General features: G+C 39.4%; 1 protein-coding gene and 1 long non-coding RNA gene across 2 annotated transcripts in view; one reads left to right on the top strand and one right to left on the bottom strand.

The window, feature by feature from the left end:
• Positions 1-9,648: 9,648 nt before the first annotated feature.
• LOC141084624 (uncharacterized) lies at positions 9,649-10,548 on the bottom strand. Its single transcript, XR_012231059.1, has 2 exons — positions 10,440-10,548; positions 9,649-10,358 (listed from the first exon to the last, which is right to left on the bottom strand). It is a non-coding gene; the product is annotated as an uncharacterized lncRNA (long non-coding RNA).
• A 189-nt stretch (positions 10,549-10,737) lies between these two features.
• CDH18 (cadherin 18) overlaps positions 10,738-26,096 on the top strand; it is a 1,129,863-nt gene continuing 1,114,504 nt past the window's right edge. The window contains exon 1 of the mRNA XM_073569448.1: positions 10,738-10,864. The gene's annotated coding sequence lies outside the window, so the exon portion shown is untranslated. The remainder of the gene's footprint in view (positions 10,865-26,096) is intronic.

The following is a 26,096-nucleotide window of genomic DNA, read 5'->3' as shown; positions in this document are numbered from 1 at the left end:
CTATATCCTATCAGAAGCTCATATGACTCTCTTGAGCAAAGGCTTGGGTTTTAGTCCAGTCAACAAATTTGATATTTATCAGACTCTTCTAGATGTGAATAAGTTTGCCAGAAATTTAACTTTGAAATGTCATTTTGACTACCAGTCCACCTCTTCAGAGACCTTGTCACTGTCTGGATCTACAAACATTCCTGAGTTAATTTTTCCCTATGGAAATTTTTCTTTTAAAGATCTTATAGGCTATTCCACTCTTAGAGACTTACAATCACATTCCTTACCAAAAAATAGGACTTTAAATGATCTCTTTAAAATGCCCAATCCAGGGTTTTATCCAGTTCAGTCCAGACCTGCTATTCTAGATATATTCCAAGAACTAATAGAGAAAGATTTAGTGGAGCTTGATAAAATAACAGAAATGACATATGACAATTTAACAGCACAAGAGAGAGCAGCTATGAAAGAGTTAAAAGATAATGCTGACATTCTGGTGAGACAGGCAGATAAAGGGGGTGGAGTAGTCGTGCTTAATGCTGGCCTGTATTATTCAGAAAATCTGCGCATTTTGAATGATTCTGCTACCTATTCCAAGATTTCTAGTGATCCCACGTCTAAATTTCAGTGTGATTTGTCAAAATTATTAAACGATGGTTTAGTCACAGGGGCCATAACACAGAAAATTTATGATTATGTTAATATCAAGAACCCTGTGATTCCCATTTATCATGCGTTTCCTAAAATCCACAAGGATTTGTTCCCCCCCCCCTTTAGAACTATAATTTCGGGGATAGGGTCTTTTTCAGAGAAATTGGCAGAGTGGGTTGATCATTACCTACAACCTTTGGTCATTGATCTTCCAGGATATATCAGAGACACCAAAATGTTAATCTCTGCCTTGGATGATTATCATTGGTCACCAGAATATTCATGGATTACTTGTGATGTGGTGGGCTTATACCCGTCCATACCACATAATGTGATTATCTCTAGTCTCACATTCTTTTTGGACAAATATAGCACATATGTGATAGAAATTCAATCCTTCATTGTGGATGCAGTTTCCTTTCTTCTCTCACATAATTATTTTTCATTTGATGGAATTTTTTTCTTACAAAAACAAGGAGTAAGTATGGGGGGTAAATGTTCCCCAGCTTTAGCTAATATTACAGTAGCTGTTTGGGAAGAGAAATATATCTTATGTAACAATAATCCCTTTTCACAAAATATACAACTATATGGCCGCTTTATAGATGACCTGATTTTGATTTGGAAGGGAGACATCTCAGGGATTAGTGATTTCATTAGCTATATTAATATGAATGATTTTAATCTTTCATTTACATTTACAGTGTCGGATTTTTCTATCAGTTATCTGGATGTGACTTTGTCTGTGAATCCTGACAGCCAAAAGGTCTGCGTTTTTCCTTTCAGAAAACCCACAGATACAAATTCAATTTTACAAGCTTATTCTTGTCACCCCAAGCACGTGGTTAAAAACATTCCAGTGGGAGAATTAATTAGGTTAAAAAGAAATTGCAGTTCACCTATAACATTTGCTAAAGAATCAAACAAAACCCTCTCTAGACTTAAGGACAGAGGATATGCCAATTGGATGCTAAGGAAAGCTGATAATATTGTCAGCAGGATCGATAGACACACCCTGCTGAATGAATCTCCTTTGAGCCTTGTACACACTGGAGTTACTGCTAGCAAGAAAAAGAATCGCACACGGGCCCCCTGTAATAATTATGACCGTCCTATAGTTAGTTTTTCTACCATGTACAGTCCACAATTCAATAAGATAACGGACATTGTCAAAAAATATTTACCTATTTTACACAATGATAATAAACTTGGTCAAATTCTGGACAATACCCAGATACGATACATAGCCAGGAAAGCTCCTGCTTTGAGCGATATCTTATCCCCTAGTCTTTTTATCAGTAATAGGAGAACTAAAAATAATACTTGGTTGTCATATAAAGGCTTTTCCAAATGTGGACATCATCCCTGTAAAGTCTGCAACTATGTGGTTAAAACCAGCAGATTTACTTCTAGTGTTACTGGCATATCATACCCTATTCAGTCTCACATAAATTGTAATTCAGAAGGAGTAATATATGTTATTGAATGCGTTTTTTGTAACCTACAATATGTAGGCTGCACAATAGGACCTCTTAAAAAGAGAATTAGGAAACACTTATCAGAAGCTACTAGTAGCAATTATAATATTTCAGCAGTTTCTTATCATTGTAAAACTGTTCATGGAGGTAAAACTGATAGTCTCAAAATTATAGCAATAGAGAAAGTCTATAGATCTACTAGGGGAGGTGATTTCAGGAGAAAATTATTAAATCGTGAATCCTTTTGGATTTTTAAATTAAATACAAGAGTACCATTAGGTCTGAACAAACGACTTGATTTAATATTGCAATTAGATTGATATTTTCTTCTGTATATTTACATTCTACTTAGTCCTATTCAATTCTGGTTATTCTGATAATTTTTGTGATTGTTATTATATTCTTATGATATCTTTTTATTAGGTTTTTTTTTTTTTTTTCCTGTTTTTCCGACTAGTTTTTGTTTCAGCTCCACATTAGGCTGAATGTTTGCAAGAGTTAACTGGTAGGGATACTCCCTATTTTCATTAATTCTTTTGTCCAACACCTGTGATTTACTAGTTTTTGTACTATTTGTAGTCGTCAGTATTGGTCTAGTGTGAACCATGAGTAAGACCCTCTAGGTCGAAACGCGTTGGTTGGAGACCACCAGAGACCCCATCTGCCTGTATGTCCTTATCCACACTTTTTCTGTTCGATTTTAAGAATTTACAATAAATGATGTATTTTTAACTGAAGTCCAGCGCTGGAGATTCCATCCTTTATTTTGCTTCAGTCAACACCCCTGATCAAGGTGACTCCGTGCGCAGGAGGATTATGGATCGCAACCGAGACTGGTGAGCTGACCTCCCTTCATTTTCCCTATCCTTCTATAATTATTCTCCTTCAATAGAAGTCTTCAAACAGAGGCTGGACAGACATCTGTCTGGGATGATTTAGCGAATCCTGCTTTGAGCAGGGGGTTGGACCAGATGGCCCAGGAGGTCCCTTCCAACTCTACAATTCTATGATTCTACGATTCTATGACCCTACTACACATAAAACCATTATTTTTGCTCGGTCAGTGACCCTATATATTATTAACAGAAGACTGACTGGCAATCTCTATACATAATAAAGATGCGTTGTGGCTAGAGATGAGCGACTTTGCCTTTTTTCGGGTCGAGTCGGGTTTCATGAAACCCGACTTTCGCAAAAGTCGGGTCGAACGTAATCGGCCGATTATCGTGAAAAGTCGAAGGCCGACTGAAGCACGAAACCCAATGCAAGTCAATGGGGAAGAAAAGTTGGCAGTGAGTGGAGGACAGGAAACACACCTACAGTGCCCATTTTAATGCCAAAAATATCAATTCTTATTACTTAAGCTTATCAACCTTAATTTACTTTATAATAATAGTTAGGCATTGAAAACTGGGGTTTATTTGGCTAAAGTTGTGGGGGGGTAGGGCTGGCTCCAGATTTTCATGGGCCCAGGGCCAAAGAGTGTCACTGGGCTCCTTTAACAAATGCCACAATTCATGATCCTCTGATACAGCATAGAAATAGCGATATAGTACAATGAAAAATACTTCACTTCTTACATCTCATGACTGATATCCATTTTAAATTCTCCAATAACTCCAAAAACGGATAGTATATTACTCCATACAGTATTATGGCCACCACATAGTGCGCCATACAGAGTAATGAGGCCCATATAGTTCTCCATATAGAATCATTGATCCCATATAATGTTCCATACAGTATATGATGAGCTCCACATAATGCTACAGTATATGTTGGTCCCCATGGATGAAGCTCCACTGTCTTATGGGCCCAAATAATGCTCCATATATAATGGGCTCCATTTCTAATGCTCCAGTGTATAATGGGCCCTGTAAATGCTGCTCCAGTGTCTGTTGTCCCCCATTTGGAAAGCTCCAGCATACGATCGGCATCACGGATGATGCTCTAGTGTACGATTGGTCCAAATAATGCTCCATATATAACCTGCCCCATTTACAATGCTCCAGTATATGATGGGCCCCATGGATGATGCTCCAGTGTCTTATGGGCCCAAATAATGCTCCATATATAATGGGTCCCATTTCTAATGCTCTAGTGTATAATGGGCCCTGTAAATGCTGCTCCAGTGTCTGATGTCTACCTTTGGAATGCTCCGGTGTATGGTGGGCCAAATATATCATTCTCCAGAGTATAGTGCTCCCCAAAAATTGCTCCCAACCTTTAAAACAATTAAATAAGTCTCCTTGCAAGGGAATCCCTGTACTCTGGACTCCTCGTCGTTCCCATCTTCCATCTCTCTGCACTTGGACTGTTTAGGCAGAGGGAGTACAGACATGATGTCATCACGCTCTCTGACCAGAATGTCACTGTCAGGAAACTCAGAAGACGTCATGGCGGTGGAGCAGGGAGAGGTAGGTATTTCAACTTTGCAAGTGCTGTGATCCCTAGCAAGCAGGGGGGCCCACTCATTGGTGACAGCACTGGCACAGGGCCCCTCATAGTATGGCAATGTGTCTGACGGTGGGTGGGCAGGGCGGGCCCTCCCCCTCCCACCGGCAGAGACACTTTTGCGTACTATGAGGGGTCCTGTGCCAGTTCCGTCGCCCATGAGTATGCCCCTCCAACTGCTCAAGGAACCTGAACTTTCATCTGCACTGTCCTCTTTGTCACCGTGTAAGGTGGCATAGTATGTGGGAAGGGGCACCTGAGTTTCATCAGGGTCAGATTCTGGCTCAGTACACTGCAAGGACAATGTAGTGCTCTGAGTGAATGTACCAGCAGAAAAATCTAGCAGTGGCTGTGCATCAGTGCACTCCATGTCAGATTCATCTTGGACTGGAGAATTCATGATTTGACTTTATAACCCAGGCATGGTATGTGAAAAGAGCTCCATGGAGTAATCTGTAGTGTGGCCTGCCGCATCCTTCACTTTTGGTAGGGGTGAAGGACACAAGGAAAGGTGTTGTTCCTGACCAGGAGCCTCCACTGACGACTCAGTGCTTTTATTTTTTTGAAACTTCAGAAGAGGTGGCGATAGAGCTGGAGACTGTGTCAGCAATGTAAGCCAAAACTTGTTCCTGAAGCTCGGCTTTAAAAGCGGTTTGCCTACTCCCAGAAAAGGGAGCCTTCGAGGCCTTGTGGAGTCAGACGATACTGCAGGCTAAACAGCTCCTGCCTTAGGTGCTATTGTGCTTTTGCCACTACCAGCAGATGCACCACCACCACCACCATCAGTACCAGCTGGCAACCCACCCCGCCCACTTCCACGGCCTCTTCCACCATACTTCCTCATTTTTGGGAAAATGTACCCAAAATACTACCAGATATATGGTACTGTAAAACAAGGTACAAGGTGTATATAGTATTGGGGAGAAGTTGAATCTCCCTAGAGATTTTAGGAGGCTTAACTATTATCTCAGGCCCACTATAGATTACACCTCAATTTAACAGGCTGAAATTGGCTGGTGTATGATAAGGTACAAGGTGTATATAGTATTGGGGAGAATTTGAATCTCCCTAGAGATTTTAGGAGGCTGAACTATTATCTGAGGCCCACTATAGATTACACCTCAATTTAACAGGCTGCAATAGGCTGGTGTATGACAAAGTACAAGGTGTATATAGTATTGGGGAGAATTAGAATCCCCCTAGAGATTTTAGGAGGCTGACAATGATACTCTCAGTCCAAGTATGGCAGCAGACAGCCTAATAAGCAGGACTGCTGCACACAAAAGTGTGGAAAAATGAACGCTTGGTAACTGTGCAGAAAAGAGGATGAAAAGTATTTTTGCTTTTTAAAAAGCCGTTTGCACAGCAGTGTGAAAACAGCAATGCAGCTATCAGGGAGCCTTATAAGGCAGCCTAATAACCACAGAGCTGATGCACAAAAATATATCCTCCCATGTCACTGCACAAAAAACTGTTGTGTTGTACAGTGAAATCGCTAAGAGCAGAAGCATTTTTTTTTCTTCTTCCCTGCCTAACGCTCTCCCTAATTCAGAATCAGCAGCTGCAACCTCTCCCTATTCTAAGATCGGCAGAAGTAAGATGGCGGTCGGCGTTCATGCCCTTTTATAGCCCCTGTGACGCCACACAAAGTAAGCCAATCACTTGCATGCCCTTCTCAAAGATGTTGCTGACCGCTGCCCATGTCATCGCGTTGCCCACAGTGTGCGTCCTCCATCATTGGCTGAAAAAGGGCGCTGGGAGCATCATTTGAAATGTGACTTTCGCGCTCTGGTCGCTGACCTCATGGCCGACCTCACTCTATGGTCGGGTTTCGTTTCATGAAACCCGACTTTAGCGAAAGTCGGCGACTTATGAATTTGACTGACCCATTTCGTTCACTCTAGTTGTGGCTTATTTTTTGCAGGGTAAGGCAATGTTTTTATTAATACCATTTTATGATAGAAGTGTCTTTTTGATAGCTTTTTACAGCATTGTTTGAGGAGAAAATGTATTTTTGACTTTCTTGAATTTTTTTTGTTTATGGTATTTAATAACTGGGTTAGTTCTTTTATATATTTTGATAGATCAGACTTTTATGAACATGGTGTAATCGCATATGTGTATTTTTTTATTTTGCTAATATCTTTATTTCCAATGGTGGGAATGATAGTGATTTGAAAATTTAGAGGTAATTTTTTAACCGTTTTTTTTTACTTTTCACTGTTTTTGTTAGCCCCCTTAGGGAACTTGATGATGTGATTGTCCGATCACTTGTGCTATTTACAGCATTGCCACAGCATATAGCATAAATTATGGTCTACTTTGAAGTTCGGCCACAGGCAAGGTTTAAAATGAGCTCCATAATGACAGGCCTGGGGGTCATTAGCTGACCAATGGGTGTCATGATGTCCTATTGGTGAACCGCAATCACGCCATGGGCATGCACATGCATGTGGAGTATATTAAATGCTGCTGTCAGAGATTGATGTTGGCTTTTAACAAGTTAACAATCGCGGGTGAAGCACCACTCCAATCACAATTGGTAGCGGCAGGTCCTGGCTGTAAGCCATCCCTACCGGCTCGCTGCATGTACCGTGGATATCGTGAAAGGGATAATTAGTTTTAGAAAGTAATAAAACTATTTTTTTAACCTTTATTATGAATTAAAAATATCATGCAAGTATAGCAGGTCAATATTATTTTTTATGAAATCAAATACGCTTTTATATTCAAGTACTTTGGTGCAACCAAAAATTGTTTTTGGGAGATAGTTTTCAAATATGGGACTGCCATGGTCTCATAGATGAAGGCCCCCCTGTCCAACACCATAGATGCTGTGGTTGGTATTGGCCTTCAGCATAATCTCAATTTTCAGTAGTTGTGCCAGGATTACAGGTGAGTTCCTGCTATGAATTTAAGGATATACCATGGGAATAGACACGATAATTGTGACAGTATATCCATAATCAAACAATATAGAGCTCACCTATGCTGAATATACAGTCATATGTAAAAGTTTGGGCACCCTATTAATGTTAACCTTTTTTCTTTATAACAATTTTGGTTTTTGCAACAGCTATTTCAGTTTCATATATCTAATAACTGATGGACTCAGTTATATTTCTGGATTCAAATGAGGTTTATTGTACTAACAGAAAATGTGCAATCTGCATTTAAACAAAATTTGACCGGTGCAAAAGTATGGGCACCCTTATCATTTTCTTGATTTGAACACTCCTAACTACTTTTTACTGACTTCCTGAAGCACTAAATTGGTTTTGTAACCTCATTGAGCTTTGAACTTCATAGCCAGGTGTATCAAATCATGAGAAGAGGTATTTAAAGTGGCCACTTGCAAGTAGTTCTCCTATTTGATTCTCCTATGAAGAGTGGCATCATGGGCTCCTCAAATCAACTCTCAAATGATCTGAAAACAAAGATTATTCAACATAGCTTTTCAGGGGAAGGATACAAAAAGTTGTCTCAGTGATTTAACCTGTCAGTTTCCACTGTGAGGAACATAGTTAGGAAATGGAAGAACACAGGTACAGTTCTTGTTAAGCCCAGAAGTGGCAGGCCAAGAAAAATATCAGAAAGGCAGAGAAGAAGAATGGTGAGAACAGTCAAGGACAATCCACAGACCACCTCCAAAGACCTGCAGCATCATCTTGCTGCAGATGGTGTCACTGTGCATCGGTCAACAATACAGCGCATGCATAACGCCTTTTTGTATGACCAAACAACTCAATCTTTGTTTCATCAGTCCACAGGACCTTCTTCCAAAATGTAACTGGCTTGTCCAAATGTGCTTTTGCATACCTCAGGCGACTCTGTTTGTGGCGTGCTTGCAGAAATGGCTTCTTTCGCATCACTCTCCCATACAGCTTCTCCTTGTGCAAAGTGCGCTGTATTGTTGACCGATGCACAGTGACACCATCTGCAGCAAGATGATGCTGCAGGTCTTTGGAGGTGGTCTTCCTTGACTGTTCTCACCATTCTTCTTCTCTGCCTTTCTGATATTTTTCTTGGCCTGCCACTTCTGGGCTTAACAAGAACTGTGCCTGTGTTCTTCCATTTCCTTACTATGTTCCTCACAGTGGAAACTGACAGGTTAAATCTCTGAGACAACTTTTTGTATCCTTCCCCTGAAAAGCTATGTTGAATAATCTTTGTTTTCAGATCATTTGAGAGTTGTTTTGAGGAGCCCATGATGCTACTCTTCATAGGAGAATCTAATAGGAGAACTACTTGCAAGTGGCCACTTTAAATACCTTTTCTCATGATTTGATACACCTGGCTATGAAGTTCAAAGCTTAATGAGGATACAAAACCAATTCAGTGCTTCAGGAAGTCAGTAAAAAGTAGTTAGGAGTGTTCAAATCAAGAAAATGATAAGGGTGCCCATACTTTTGCACCGGTCAAATTTTGTTTAAATGCAGATTGCACATTTTCTGTTAGTACAATAAACCTCATTTGAATCCAGAAATATAACTGAGTCCATCAGTTATTAGATATATGAAACTGAAATAGCTGTTGCAAAAACCAAAATTGTTATAAAGAAAAAAGGTTAACATTAATAGGGGTGCCCAAACTTTTACATATGACTGTATCTGTCATTTGTCTTTAAGGGGTTATATTTAGCAATTTGGAGCCAAATGTTCATGCATTACGGCAAGGACTGATGGTAGACAGACTTGTTACCGATACTGCCAAGGGGTCTCGCTTCCTCTCAGTCTGCATCTGATTCAGCTACAGAATAACTGTAAATCTGCCTTCCTGTCCTTTCTACATATTTGATGATTTGGCTAATTCTCTGCTGTTTTATGTTTCTAATTTATCTAGTTAAATCTCAGATGTCATCCGCGTTCCTTAGAAAATAGGCGAAAACAATTCTTTTCTTCCCATCGACAGAATAAAATGCAAGTCACCCAGCTGAACTTGTTACATTAGGAAATGGTAGCGATGTATTTAATAACGGAACGGAAGCATCATACGTGCTGTGTTGTGTAATTACTTTACCCAGAAATATAGAACATCACCTCAGCTCGATAATCAGCTTTAGAATAAAAATAGAAAAATAATAATTTATTGATTTACTGAAAGAGCAGAGCACAAAACAAATCTAATATTTTTTAAGATTATGTGTTCACATTTTACAGTATTTTTGTTTTTAGATTTTTCCATCATTGCATTATTTGTTTCTCTCCCTTGTATCATTTTCCCATATTTTGCTGTTGTTTGTGTCCTTGCTTGGCTTATCAGTTACTGCTCTCTTTCATTTCCTCTTGTCCCTTTTTATCTCCCTTAAGATGGATATTGTCTATGTACATTTTAAGTGAAGATGAAAAAACAAGCAGCAGCATCCAGCGCAGTATAAGGTTAACAACTTGGATGAATCCGGTGAAGCTTTCAGCCAAACAGCTCTGGTAATGAATTAGGCATAGTGTACAGTATATGGCTGCAGATACGAGCGCACATATATGTACGCATGCCTACTACGGTGTCGTTACCGCTAGGACATGTATGAGTGCACGGTGTGCACATTGTAAATATGGCTGTGTCTGCAACATGACACTTAATTAGCTGGACCATTATGTTAGCACATCTTGTATGGTAATAATGGCTTTTATCGGAAACCGATTTACAAGGTAAGACAGTTGCTGCAAGCAGTCCATCAATTCAGGGTCGAAGGGTAAAAAAGGACATTTGTCAGCCCCAATCTTGCTTGCAGTACATGGGACTGTGGGAAACTGATGAATGATCCAGCAGCTGGATGGTTAGAACCTAGGAAGAAGATCCCAGCATCTTGTCACACATGTGCCTCCTCCTCAGCAGCTCAGCATCCCCCCTCTCCAGCCCACTCACAATCATCCTCCTGCCCAGGACCTGGAAGGTGCTGCCATCCTCCTGAAATGCTGGACAGCGGCACAGCTCAGCATCTCCTATGGCTTCTCATCCCTAGGAGCAGGGGTCGCTGAAGGTGGCACCATCCCAAACCCTGCAAAGCAAGAAGTGGATGGGCTTAGGAGAAGGAGAAGCATAAAAGGGAATAAAAGCAAAGAAGAAGAAAGACTGCTAAGAAAGCAGAAGGGAGGAGGAGAAGAAGGAGGCAGGGCAGTGATCGCACCCAATGACAGCAGCCCCAGCAAGCTGCAGCAGCTCAGCACACAGGCTCAGGCTTCTGGAGTTGCACAGTGCTGGAGTCGCTTTCCTCTCTGAGGACATGAGGGCAGCTTTAAGAAACTCCAAATAATAAGTTCGCTGACAGCAGTTGGGGCAAGTCATCCAAGGTAAGAGCCCTAACCCCACTTCTCCATTTAGGGCAGCACTGGCTTCTTGTGGTCCTCTCCTGGAATGAATGGCATTGCTCTGTAGAATCGTCTCAAGTATGTAGTGATGGTTGTCTTATGTCAGGGTGAGGAGTTCTGTGTTTTCTCTGCTGTCTTGTAATGGAGCAGAAACACATAAAGTATACAGTCTGTCATGCTGATCAGAGACTAACCTGCCAGACTTGCTTCATTAGCAATTCCAGCCAGCAAAGGCAACTAATGCTCTACAAGAAGCCTTCCCCAGCTGCAGCTGCTGCTTGTGCTTCCAGAAAGGTGCAAAGCCCAGTTATTTGCTACTACACAGAACTAGGAAAACTGCTTTCTTCTTTTTTTTAGTCTTTTTTTTTGTCTCTTGCTAACATGGAATAAACTGCTGTCAGATGATATCTATACAATGGATAAACTTCACCAGTCATGCATTGCCTTGTCAGGACCTGATATAGATGTTGAGGCAGCAGCAGAGACTGGTCTGCTTGTTCATGCATTGAATCGTTTGTAGAAACTCTCAGACATAGATGTGCTGTGTATATAGATGGAACCATATGGTCTGCCTGCTATGCCTCTGATCCAGGATGCAAGGCTGTGCTATTAGGAGACTGTATTGATTCCTCATGCTGAATGCATAGCACACACTATTGCTATATGCTGTGTGTGGATAGATAGATAGATAGATAGATAGATAGATAGATAGATAGATAGATAGTTTAGGTCTATATATATATATATATATATATATATATATATATGTGTGTGTATAATATATATATATATGTATAGTCCAAAAAAGTACTATATATGTGTGTAGATATATATATATATATATATATATATATATATATAGGTCATATGGCCAGAGATATAGTATCTAATGGATATGTGGCAAATGTCTCCTCTGCATTCACCATGAGTAATTTAAGTATTCTGCATATACGTATACAGTATATATGATACTTTGGTATTTACCAACATGGATAATTATTTTGAATACTTGTGAGGGAAAAGAAAACTCTGTTTTGACCAGATTATTTATATGTAGAAACTTAAGATCCACACGTCAATGCTATAAAAGCATTAGAGGAATGGGCAATGGGGGAGGGCTGCCAGCTATGTTTATTACTACATCAAATAGGACAGTACAGTGTCACAGCAAACCACAGCCTGCTACCGCTCAATAAATATTTTACAGGTGCCCACAGAAAACAAATATCACATCTGGAAGCTATTGACCTATGAAATGTTATTGTCATGCAGTTTCTATGCAGAAAAATAGCTTATCTACAGGGAAAAAATGGCACATGACAATCGCAAGCTGATCCCCAATATCAGCATATTACGTGAACCTGTAGCATGATCATTGATAGATGGGCTGGCAGACACAAATACACACTGGGGATTGAAGAGCAAGAGATCCATACGTTTCTGCGTAGTAGTAAATATATCAACACTTGGCTTCACCTTTACCGGAATCTACTAATTTTCCTCTTTTATTCCATATAAAAAGCAATTCAAAACCATATTTCAAAAGAGGCAACAAAATCAAACCTTTTAATCATACAAATGGATTGTAATGATCATACACTCTCTTGGAAGGTCATTATTAATATTATATATGTATGCAGAAGGAATACTGTGGATGAGTGTGTGCATTTTTAATCTGACTTTACCCTGTCTCCTTTTAAAGAACCTCTCATGCTACAGTTGTGGGTGCTGGCGACAACCCATACTATCTGGCATATGATTATCTCATAACCTTACGCATAGCTTTTACATGTCAATTTCCAACAACAGCATGTAACTATTGTACTTTTCTTCCCAGGTAATGATGGGAATTACAACATGTACTTTCCTCCAAATGTGAGAACAAATCAAATATGAGCAGTTAGACCAGTAGCATTAAATCATATGGCTCTAAGGCCCAATTGAGTGTAACTAATGCATAAGGAGGATTTCCATATATATACCTCTTCCTACTTTGCACCAGCTTGTTTGACAGCTATGTACTTGTAGACTCACCAGCCAATGTACTTCTTAGCTAACACCTCCTAGTGGAGTGTCTTCTCTAGATTGGCCCTTTGAAAGCAGGTCAGTGCTTGGACTTAGTTTCATGAAAAGGGAAACATAATGGTTTGTTTCCCCTGCAGGTTGCTGGCCAGGTTCTGAAACGTATAATTAGTATAACACATTCAGGGACACTACAGTATATAAGGGGTGGATACGCCATTGGTGCAACCTGTGTGGCCGCACATGGGCAAAAAAGACTACTTCCATCTCCAAAAATGGCAAAAATGGAGGATAACGACATGCAATGTACATTGTGATGAGCTTTCATACTGCAAAGGGCACAAATATTGTTCTAGCATCTATCTGTGTCCACTCTTATATATGTATATATATGTATATATATATAATGTGTGTGTGTTTTTGAGTATCTAAGCAAATAAAACCACCTTTATCTCCTCCTTTACTGCAGTGCACATGCTCTGGAGCCGGAATTACGTCTTTCTGCGCATGCATATTCATGCCTAAGTAAGGCAGAGCAAAGTGCGCCTGTGCAGGTTTGTGTTGCTGTCTGGATGATGCAAGATTTGTCATCCGCATCAATGAGAAGGACCGCAATTAGGAGAGGCGAGGAGGCACAGATGTCACAGCGATGACGCCCTTTGGACTGAACCCTACAAATTTGCATACAGTGTGGGAGAAATTCGAACGGCATTTCTGTGGCTATACAGAGGGAGTCAATAGAAGTATACATTTTTGGACTGCAGTAAAGGAGCAGATAAAGTTGTGGCATTTGTTTATAAAGTCAAAAAGTGGAGACAGGGTTCCCTTTAATGTAGGGTCCAAGTGGTTGGTGTAAGTAGAATCTCGTTATCAGGTACATTTTCGGCTGTGTACTGGCCATAACATATTATATCAGTTTTCTTGTGATATACAGATGTAGCTACTGCCAGTAAGAACATTGGTGCAGGGGCTGATATAACATTGGTGCGTATGTGCCCAAGAGGTAAGGGGGCCACATCCACCTCCAAAGCAGGTGGAATTGTGTAATATAATGAGCTACTGGACTGCCAGGGGCCTATATAGTGTTCTTGCACAGGGGCCTCTTCTGTCTGTGTTCCCCAGTGCATTGGTGCACAACATTAATATAATAAAGTGCCCCTCCAATCTATGCTATTTGTGTAGCGCGAGAGTTCTCATTCATTGTTAATGAGCGACACACTACATTATCATCATAGCTCGCCACAGCCGTTCTGTTTACGGCTGCTATATCTGTAAAGTAATAACAATGTGCCTTATTTATCTCCTAATGTGGCTGTCAAGATGCTCAAAATAATGGATTTATAGTATGTTAAGGAATCATGTTCGTCAAATGCTAGATTCTTAGAATCCATGCATTCAGGAATACCACCTGCATAATGGGAGGAGTATGATATCAGAGAGCAGAACAAATCTGGGGACCATTCACTTCAGATTGGTTAAGTTACAGTACCTGAAGCAGTCTATTAGCAAGATAGGCACTGTTCCGGAAAAAATACCTTCATGCAACCTCTTGAAAGAAATTGTTTGACAATTAAAACCAGATACTGATAAATATTTTTTCTGATCTATTTTTATCGTCTGATTTTGCATTTTTTATCCTATTTTCTCATCTTGCCTAGGTTGCTGTTAAAAATATTCAGATATGCTTCATGACAACCAAATGGATCCTAGGGAACAATAGACTGTGGATGTTCATTAACTAGTAGAGTTTCCTAGGCATGCGTGGTAGTCCAGAAAGAGAGAAATCAGCATCACTTATTGGGAATGGAGGAGCTGGTGTTATATAACTATACCGTATATATTTAGATTTCCCCCTTCTTTGAGAATAAGATGACTTCTAAAACTTAATTTCTACGAACACTAAGTGTCTATTATTAAGCTGCTGATTTTTTTTTAAAGTCATTGATATACAAATGTATATGGATTTTTTTTAAATAATATTTTCAACATAATAATATAATATTTTGAAGATACATTCCCTTTAACCCCATTCACAACCTATGTCATCAAAGGTAGTGTCCCTGCATTCCATGGACTCGCATGTGTTCCGGCACTTGACAGCTGATTTCATCATCTGACATGTGACCTAACAGCTGCAGGTGGATCGCATGTATCATTAACATGTTGAATGCTGATGTCACTCTACGACAGTGGCATTTAACACGGCTGCATCAGAAGTGCATCACTAATCCTGCCCATCGGCGCGCTTGTCACATGATCATGGGGCACCGATGGGTTGGCATGACAACATGGGGTCTGCAGGAGACCCCTGTGGTTATCATTGCCAGCTTTTATAGCAGATGATAAATTCTGCTACACATAGCAGGGCTGAAGGAGTATTGCATCATCTCCTAAGGGCACTATTGAAACAAGTAAAAAGCTGAAAAAATGTTTTTAATAATGCCAAAAAAATATAAAAGTTCAAATCACCCCTTTTTGCCCTATTCAAAATAAAGTAAAAAAAAAAAAATGAAAATATGCATATTGGTATTGCCACATTCAGAAGTGCCCAATCAGTAAAAAAAAATGAAATAACTAATCAGATTGGTAAATGGCGTAACGAGAAAAAATATAAAAACACCAGAATTACAATTTTAGGTCGCCGGAACATTGTAATAAAATGCAATAACCGGTGATCTATAGATCATATCTACCCCAAAATTGCATCAATAAAAATGTCAGCTCGGCGCGCATAACATAAGCCCTCACCCACCCCCAAAACCTGAAAAATGGGTCCCGGAAAATAGAGCCTTTTTTTTTTTTTACAAACTTTGGATTTTTTCACCACTTAGGTAAAAAAAGAACCTAAACTTGTTTGGCATTTGCATAGTGACCTGGATAATCATAATGGCAGGTCAGTTTTTAACATTTAGCGAACATGGTAAAAAAAATGCCCAAAAGACAACTGCAGTCTTATTTTGCAGTTTCACCACACTTTGAAATTTTTTCCTGTTTTCCAGTACACTATATGGTAAAATGAATGGTGTTGTTCAAAAGAACAACTCGTCCTCCAAAAAACAAGCCCTCACATGGCCATATTGACTAAAAAATAAAAGTTATGTCTCTGTGAAGAAGGGGAGCAAAAAACAAAAATGCAGTGATGGAAAATCTCAAAGTAGTGAAGGGGTTCAAAAAGGCTCCTAATGATCCTCCAGATAGTTACACTTCAGATATTTTGGATTCAAAATTTTGATGGTATCCACATCAAGATTTTATTCATTCTAAGATGCTACGTTATTCCAAAAAATTAATAGGTATTAAAAATGAGATGTGACTGAATTGGTAATGTTTATGGATTCTTTGGATTTCACAGTGTGAGCTGCAGTGAAAAACATGAAGTTTGAAGTTTGTGTTAGCAAGCTAAAACAGATAAATAATTGGAGACTGGTTTTATTACTAAACGATAAATGTTTCACTATTTTTCTCATATTTAGAGACATTTGAAAAAGTCATATGTAGTAAATGTACTAAATGTACAAAACACGGAAAAAAATGTTGTTTCTTCTTTTGCCAGCTGACGGTGTTCATAGGTCTTATAAATGCAATGCAGTACAATTTAATATATATGAATGAGTTTTTTCATAGTTCAAAGCAGCACCTACTGTATCTGTGTCTGATATGGAATGATTGCTAGTGGGGACGAGCCTTTATTCAGTAAGTGGGAATTGAATTGGAAGTGAAAAAATACATTTGATAACACCACAACTGTGAAGAGACATACGTTTAAATGTGGTTTTTGGCTTCTGAAAGTTGATGCATGTCAAAATAGATTGTTCAAAAATTCTAACATTAAACTTCCTTCATTTTATATATATGTATGTGTTTATTTATGAAAGGATTACATTTTGAGGTCCAAATGTGAACATCATTGACTTTGTTCTTGGTTTAACATATCCAAAAATGTGAAGCAGCATTAGTTGAACAGTAATGATATGTTTATGCAATATGTGGCTACATGTGGTGACCGAGTGGTTTAGATGTGGTCTGCTGTCAGTCAAGAATCTTGACACCATGAACCAATAATGTATTGAGTTTGTTTCATAAGAATTGGCATCCTTAACCACATGGCCTGACACATCTGGACAAATCTGGTATGTGAAAAATAAGGGATGTTTAATCTTTACATGCTCATCTATTAAACATTTCCAATTATCAAAGTTATGAAAATATATTGACTAAATGGCAGCTGCTATGTAAAATACAGTATATATATTTTTAATGGTTTGTGTCAATCATCTAACATTGAGAAGGTCAGAATATTGTAGTGTGTTGTTATTCTGCTTCTTTTGAGAGGGACTGATTGGCAATTATCTGGCCAACAAAATTGTGTATGGCTTTTATTAGGTATATCAAACAGAACCTGTCACCAGGTTTTTCCCATACAAAGTAAGGCCAGAACCTATAAGTTCCATGTGACAGTATTCTAGAACACTTTATATACTTTATATATACAGTGTACTCGGGATCGCACTCCTGTGCATGCACACTTCTATCAGTAGTGGTTGTGGCATGTAAAGAGTTGGACAGAGGCAGGTAGCTCCATCTATCAGACCGTCAGTAACTTATAAGCTAATTGAAGGGCGCTGATGTTACACCATGAGAGCTGAAGGCAGTGGTAGCTCACATGCAGTTATGCTGAGCACTAGGTTCCATTTGCCACATGCCTGATCTGTGAATGGTGCAAATGATGTTGATAGACAATATGGACCAGAATAAAGCGAGTCAATCTATGATGCCTTTATGACCATTTATGGGTGCGTGGTTAGTGGATAACAACTCCATTAACTTATCAGCAGTATGGTTCCTTTATAGTAGTAAAGTAACTTTGGGTGAAATTAAAAGGTCAAAATTCTTTTACATTATATAGAACTAGATTATGGCCCGATGCTATCGCATCGGGAGGATGCGATAGCATCACACCTCTTGCCATGTTAACCCTCAACACACACACTCCTCTCACCTTTCACCATCTCCACTCACTCTTTCACTCCACATACAACCCCTTCTCTCACTCCGTCTCTCATACTCACGCCGTCATTGCCGCTGCTCCACGATCCCCGACATCTTCTTCCGCCGGCGCCATCCTGGATCCAGACGTTGTCCACGCCGGCGACATGTTCTTGCGGCGATGCCATCTTGAGTATCGTGAAATCCCTCGATACTCAAGATGGCGTCGCCGGAAGAACATGTCTCCGGCGTGGATGACGTCGGGATCCAAAATGGCATCAGCGAAATCTCGCGAGTTTTCGCCGACGCCATTTTGGATCCCGACGTCGTCCTCGCCGGCGACATGTTCTTGCAACGACGCCATCTTGAGTATCGCGGGATTTCACCGATCCAAAATAGCGTCGCTGCAGGAACATGTCGCTGGCGTGGATGCCGTCGGGATCCAAAATGGCGTCGGCGAAATCTCGCGAGATTTCGCCGACGCCATTTTGGATCCCGATGTCCTCCACGCCGGCGACATGTTCTTGCGGCGACGCCATCTTGACTATCGCGGGATTTCGCCGATCCAAAATGGCGTTGCCGCAAGAACATGTCGCCGGCGTGGAGGACGTCTGGATCCAGGATGGCGCCGGCGGAAGGAGATGTCGGGGATCGCGGATCAGCGGCGATGACGGCGTGAGTATGAGAGACGGAGTGAGAGAAGGGGTCGTATGTGGAGTGAAAGAGTGAGTGTAGATGCTGAAAGGTGAGAGGAGTGTGTGTGTTGAGGGTTAACATGGAATGAGATGTGCGGTGACGTCACCGGTTACAACTGGACGGAAGTTGTTACAACCGGAAGCTGCTTAGGGCATTTATTATTATAGATGAGTTCTAATCACAAGGACATTTCAGTAAATGGAAACAAACAAGAATAAGAATAATGTAAGAATTTAAAAGGTTAGAAATACTGAATAAGAAATAAAACTAATAATATTACATTTATTATATTATTAAAAAGGTGAATGTTGAAAGTACTGCTAAAATTCTTTGCACCAATGAATGAAAACCTAAATGCAAAAAGCATGGTATATGCACTCATTTGAAGATGAGTAGAGGTCTAATTTGGCCAAAAAAAGAAGGTTTTACTTTACTGTAACATGGTTCCCACCTAATATGTATTACACTGTTGTCTACTTACGGTATGTGGCATTGGGATCTATTGGCTTTCTTAAGCATCAGGACCTGGCCTTTACCCCTATGATATATACAGTATATTAGATGGCTGTTGTTTTCCTTATGATTTCCTTGGAAATATGCATGCTAAGGTTACGCCAAGCATGCATTTCATTAAGAGCAAGGAGAAAAAAGAGGCAAAGCCATGATTAGACAGTTCTTAAAATCTAACATTGCTGATCCTTTTTTTCCTCCAAAATCAGCCATCATGTGCTTTGGCCTACTTTGATCTAATTGTATGGCCCGTTTGACAGTAGCATCTGTCAACTGAACTGACAGAATACCCAGAAAATTGTCAGCTTCTTGGTGACTATTGTATCTCACAAATTTCCAGTTTTAAGTGGGAATGATAAAATAAGCTCTGTAATGATGTATTATATCCGCACTCTCCTTTATAAGGGATGCTTCTCTATGGGGTATAACGGATATGCATCTAAGCCCTTGTATGAATGGTAGATTATCACACAGCTAATTCTTTCTAGGGACTACTGCAGCAAAACAAAATGAAGTGATTGGAAAATAAATTGTTTCCAGTTAACTAGAAAGCCTGATATATTTGTGGAAGAATAGGCTTTTCCTAATATTTCACGAAACCTATCTATTAACAGGAAGACATGTGAAGAACTATCTGATAAATGTACTCTACAAATAACACATGGGATGTAGAGATGATGTACTGGAGGATCAGATCAATAATGTGCATTAAAATAATATTACCGCAGGGATCTGATGTTCTTTATCTGTTACATGCCAGACTGTGAGTTTTACCCATTAAACTTACAGGGGGTCTTTAATATAATATAGAGCATCATCTGTAAGAATAACACATATGTTTTTGTTACTGAAACATAGCTGTCATTAGGCTAGAGCAAATGTTTTCAGAATCTGTAAGGAAAGCCTAGAAGACAACACATTACTGTTGTTATCATAGATGGTATACAATAAACATAATGATTAGTATTTATATTTCACATTATATATTTTTCAGAATTTTTTTTATTTTCTTTGGTATGAGATTACACACAATGACCATCTTACACAATGATGTCTAATAAACAGTATAATATAATCCAGGCCATCGTTAGATGATCCAAAATTCTTACAGTGGGGTACAACATGTGATAGATTTGACACATTTTGATGTAAGTTAGATACTTTGGATCCAATTAATCAAAGGTGCTTTATTTTTGTACAACGCGAGTCTAGGCAAATGTTGTCATCACCCCATTTTTACCCAGTTCCGTGGTGACCCCCGCTGATCAAATTCATGACAAGTAATGGCATACTTAACTCCACCAGCCTTACTCCATTCTCTAAGATAAGTAAGACTTGTGACAAGGCACACACATAGATGCACAGAATTTCCTGTCTTCCTGAAAAACACTTGTCTTGATAAATCGAGCCCAAAATCTTACTTATGTTGCGTATAGCATACAGAATAATGAGTAGATTAGATGATTTTTGACTTACTGCTTTGAATGATTTAGTCACCATCTTTTTGTTTACATGAACTCATGAGATTGCAGCACCTGAATCCGGACCCCGCCAGCGGAGCCACAGTTTTCACGCTGTCAAAAGACAGCATGAGCACTCAGCTGTGATCGGACATATAAGTTTTACCTCCAGTCACTGATGTCAGCGGATGGGACTACTGCTCCCAGGATCCAACACCTGCTTTCCTTAATAACAATGAGAGCAGGAGCGGTTGATGGAAGTATTCATTTACCAGCTCCTGTAAATAAATAATTGTTTGTTTAAATGGCGTAGGTTCCCCTGTATTTTTGATAATCACTCAGCAAAACTCACTGCTGGGGACTGCAACCCTCACCTGTCAGCTTCAAAAAGGCTAGTTATCAAGAATAGAGGGGTCCCTGTGCCGTATTTTTTAATTACTTTAAAAAAATTAAAAATCGGCAAGCGGTCGCTCCATTTCTGACATCCAGCCTTGCTAAAACAGACAGCTGGGGGCTGGTATTCTCAGGCTCTTTCCACTTGCCCTGTAGCAGTGTCAAGTGGGGTTCATATTTGTAGGGTTGATGTCACATTTGTATTGTCAGGTGACATCAAGCCCATAGATTAGTAATGGAGATGCATCTATAAGACACCTATCTATTACTAATCCTAAAGTTGTATTGTAAATAAACACACAGCCAGGAAAAAAACCTTTATAAAACAAAACACACTTTTACTTTTTTATTTAAAAATAACAAACACAGTTATACTTACCTAATGCCTATTCCACCAAAGCAGTCATCTTCTGTAAGAAAACAAAAATAAAAACAACAATATCCCTCACTTATCCATTCTCTCCCATGCCGTAATCCATCTCTGGGAGAAAAACAGTTTTCAAACTGGACAGTGCCAAGATGCGACCTTCCAGGTTGAGAACCACTGGTGACTGAACTGCTGTGAGCGCAGCCTCAGTGACTTGTGGTGATGTCATTGAGGTTACCTCCAGTCACTGAGGCTGCGTTCCCAGCTGGGCTGAACTGCCATGACCTCGATGAGATCCCCCTGATACCTCTAATCATAGTTGAGCACTCAAGCTGTCTTTTGACATCTTAGTAATCGTGTCTCTCTGACCGGTGGGGATGATTTCACCACCAATCAGAAGCGGTGTTTGCTGCACTGTCATGCACATGACAGCATGACAAACACCCTGTGTTGTGCAGCTGACACCGAAAAGTAACACAGACTTCCTAGTGAAGCCTATGTTCGGTGTCCGTGCCCGAACAGCAGGTGCTTTGTACAGATGCCGAACTTTACTGTTCGCCCATATCCACTTATAATTAAACTTGTCTAAACATTATTGCAAAATATATACAGCTACAGAAATTGCACTACAAACTTTGGTTCTAATTCAGTGACAATACTTTTTTTTTTCTTGTCTCTTATACTACTGCATTGGATCATCTCTTACAATATTCTAACAAAATGAAAGAATTGATGGATTCCATTTCTCTTGATATCTTTTCTCCATAACCGCAATATTTTGGTATCATTGTGCTTTTTGCTCACTGCTCCACAAATTATTGGAAAAAAGTCTAGATGTTAATGGAAGAAATTAATCTTTAACCCTGCTGTTCTGTTCATATTGGCACTGTTTCTTGTACTGAGCTTTTAAAGTCTATAAAATGTTGATGTTTGTCTACTCTAAGCGTATTATTTGAATACCAGTTATTTCATTTAACTCTATGTGAACATGGTTAGTCAAAATCAAAATCAAATGAAAATCAAAACTTTGGTTTGCTTTATTTTCTTTAGAAAATGGTTGTACAAGTTCACTTATTGCTATATTCTGGCATTCTTACATTGTGCACATGTAATATTTGTTTTATCACACGACTATGGAAAAATGCTGCATCTCTTTGTTTTTAGGCTTTTTCCTGTGATGGTGGAGGTCGTGAGTTCACGTTGTTGAGCATGTTGCTGCATATGGTTTAGTATGGCTGCTACCCCTTCACGTTGGGGTTTTACTTTTCTTCCTAAAATAGTTAGCATAGCAAGTGACTTTCCTAATTCTTCCAGAAAGAATCTATGCTTATGCACTTCATTGGTTATCCGATAGGGGTTATTTTCATGCCATAAAACAAATGCTTTGTAGGGAGATATATTAACAATGTTATAAAATAAAACCATCGGCCACCAATTGCATGTGTTTGCATGTGTACCTAGCTATTAATTTATTTAGTGTATCATCTGCCCCTTTGGTGGAATTACAGTCTGATATTATCTGGGGCTTTTTGTCATTTCGACTACTTACTGCATTGTCATGGTGCATTGTGCCCATCAGAATGATTTGCTTTTGCCTTTTTTTTGGAAATGTAAGAAACTGCTGTGATAGCTGCAGTAAAGTAAAACGTCAAACTATGAACACCTCTTTTACCAATGATACATTGCAGCTGTTCAAGTTTGCTTTTTCTTACACCACCCAGCATCGTAAGTTTAAGTTTTAGCAACAGCTGCCCCATTTGGTGCGATGTAAAAAAGTTGTCACATGTCATATTTTGTCTTCTTAGTCCATATGTCAAATTTGAAATGACTCACATTCCCTGATCCTTTTTAGGTTTTTCTTCAGGATTTTATCCTGAGTGTTTAGAGCATATGAACTGCTGCTGTCACAAAGTGTCCATAGCTTGATGCTGTACTTTGCTGGCTTACTCAGTATATATTGTTTGAATAAGAACATACCTTGGAATGCCACAAGCAAGGCCGGTTTTAGGCAAAGTGGGGCCCTGGGCAAAAGTTTAAAATGAGTCCCCAAATGCTAACACATTACACATCACACAGAAGCATTTCTGTTGCATTTACATGCACTGGGGTCAGACCGTTAAATGAGTGTGATCGAAAATACTGAAGTTGTTCAATGCTTGTTTCCCGACCTCTTTACACCAACTGAGAAAGAATGATGGGAACAGAACAAACACTATTCGATTAATCTGTCTCCATACATTATCATGTTATCAGCAGCACATCTACAGTTTACAATGGGCAATGTGTTGCTGAGAACAAGGATTTTTGTTGTGGCATAAACAATCCAATCACTCGATGAATATGCAGCATTTTGCTTTTTTAGTATAATACAACCCATAGTCCTCCATATATTATGTGACCCATAGTCCTCCATATACTGTAGTATAATACACTCCCCATATTCCTCCATATAGTATAATACACTCCCCATGGTCCTCCATATAGTATATTACATTCCCTATGGTCCTTCGTATAGTGTAATACACTCCCTACAGTCCTCCATATATTAAAATAAACTCCTCAGTCCTCCATATAGTATAATTCACTTCCCATAGTCCTCGATATAGTATAATACACTAATCAGTCCTCCATATAGTATAATACACTCTTCATAGTCCTCCATATATTAAAATACACTCAGTCCGCCATATAGTATAATACACTACTCAGTCCTCCATATAGTATAATACACTCCTCATAGTCCTCCATATAGTATAATACACTCCTCCGACCGCCAACTAATATAATACACTCCTCAGTTCTCCATATAGTATAATACTCTCCTCATAGCCCTCCATATATTAGAATACACTCCTCAGGCCTCCATATAGTATAATACACTTCTCAGTCCTCCATATAGTATAAGACACTCCCCATAGTCCTTCATATATTAAAATACACTACACAGGCCTCCATATAGTATAATACACTCCTCAGTCCTCCATATAGTATAAGACACTCCTCCGTCCTCCATATAGTATAATACACTCCTCCAACCTCCAACTAATATAATACACTCCTCAGTTCTCCATATTGTATAATACACTCCTCATAGCCCTCCATATATTAAAATACACTCAATCCTCCATATAGTATAATACACTACTCAGTCCTCCATATAGTATAATACACTCTTTGTAGTGCATCATTTAGTATAATGCACTGCCATAGTCATCCATGAAGTACAATTCACATCCCATAGTATAATGCACCCCATAGTTGTTCATATAGTATAATGTATTCCCCATAGTCCTCGATACAGTATAATGCAGCCCATATATAGTATAATGCAGTCACCACATAGAGCATAATGCAACCACTCCACAGAGTATAATGCAGCCACCCCAGAGAATAATGCAGCCTCGCCATACAATATAATGTAACCCCCATAGAACATAATGCAGCCCCCTCATATAGTATAATGCAACCACTCCATAGAATATATGTTATCCCCCTCATAGAGTATAATGCAGCCCCCCACAGAATATAATGCAGCCACTCCATAGAATATAATGCAGCTCCCTTATATAGTATAATGTAGCTCCTCCATAGAATACAATGTAGCCCTCCTAATAGAGTAGAATGTAGCCCCCATAGAATATAATGAAGCCCCCCATACAATATAATCTAGCCCCCCATGGAATATAATGTACTCCCCCATAGGATATAATACAGCCCACCCATAGGATATAATACAGTCCTCCCATAGAATATAATGCACCACCCATAGAATATAATACAGCCCACCCAATGAATATATTGCATCCCCCAAAGAATATAATGTACTCCCCATAGAATATAATAAAGCCCACCCATAGAATATAATACAGCCTCTCCATAGAATATAATGTACCCCCATAGTATATAACACAGTCTCCCCCATAGAATATAATGTGCACCCATAGAATATAACACATCCTGCCCATAGAATATAATGTACCCCCATAGTATATTACACAGCCTGCCCATAGAATATATTGTACCCCTATAGTATATAACACAACCTCCCTCATAGAATATAATGTACCCCCAAAGAATATAACACAGCCTGCCCATAGAATATATTGTACCCCTATAGTATATAACACAACCTCCCTCATAGAATATAATGTACCCCCATAGCATATAACACAGCCTCCCCCATAGGATATAATGTGCCCCATAGTATATAACACAGTTTCCACCATAGAATATAATGTACCCCCATAGTATATAACACAGCCTCCCCATAGAATATTTTGCACCCCCATAGTATATAACACAGCCTCCTCCATAAAATATAATGTACCCCCATATTATATAACACAGTTTCCGCCATAGAATATAATGTACCCCATAGTATATAACACAGCATCCCCACAGAATATTTTGTACCCCCATAGTATATAACACAGCCTCCTCCATAAAATATAATGTACCCCCATATTATATAACACAGCCTCCTCCATAGAATATAATGTACCCCATAGTATATAACACAGCCTCCTCCATAGAATATAATTTACCCCCATAGTATATAACACAGCCTCCTCCAGAGAATATAATGTAGCACCCATAGTATACAACACAGCCTCCTCCACAGAATATAATGTAGCCCCCAATAGTGCCACAGTCCAGTACTCACGGATATATTAAAAAAACAAACACACAATCCTCACCTCTCCTCCTTCCCCGTGCTTTTCCCAGCTCCGGTCTTAGCGGCTGCAGTCTGCCCTGCACACAGTGGGTGCATGATGATATG

Source organism: Dendrobates tinctorius, unplaced genomic scaffold (genome assembly GCF_039654945.1).
Source record: "Dendrobates tinctorius isolate UK_male_01 unplaced genomic scaffold, ASM3965494v1 ptg000025l, whole genome shotgun sequence".
Classification (NCBI taxonomy): Eukaryota; Metazoa; Chordata; class Amphibia; order Anura; family Dendrobatidae; genus Dendrobates; species Dendrobates tinctorius.
Note: the sequence above shows the minus strand (reverse complement) of the source record. Positions and strands in the feature narration are given on the sequence as shown.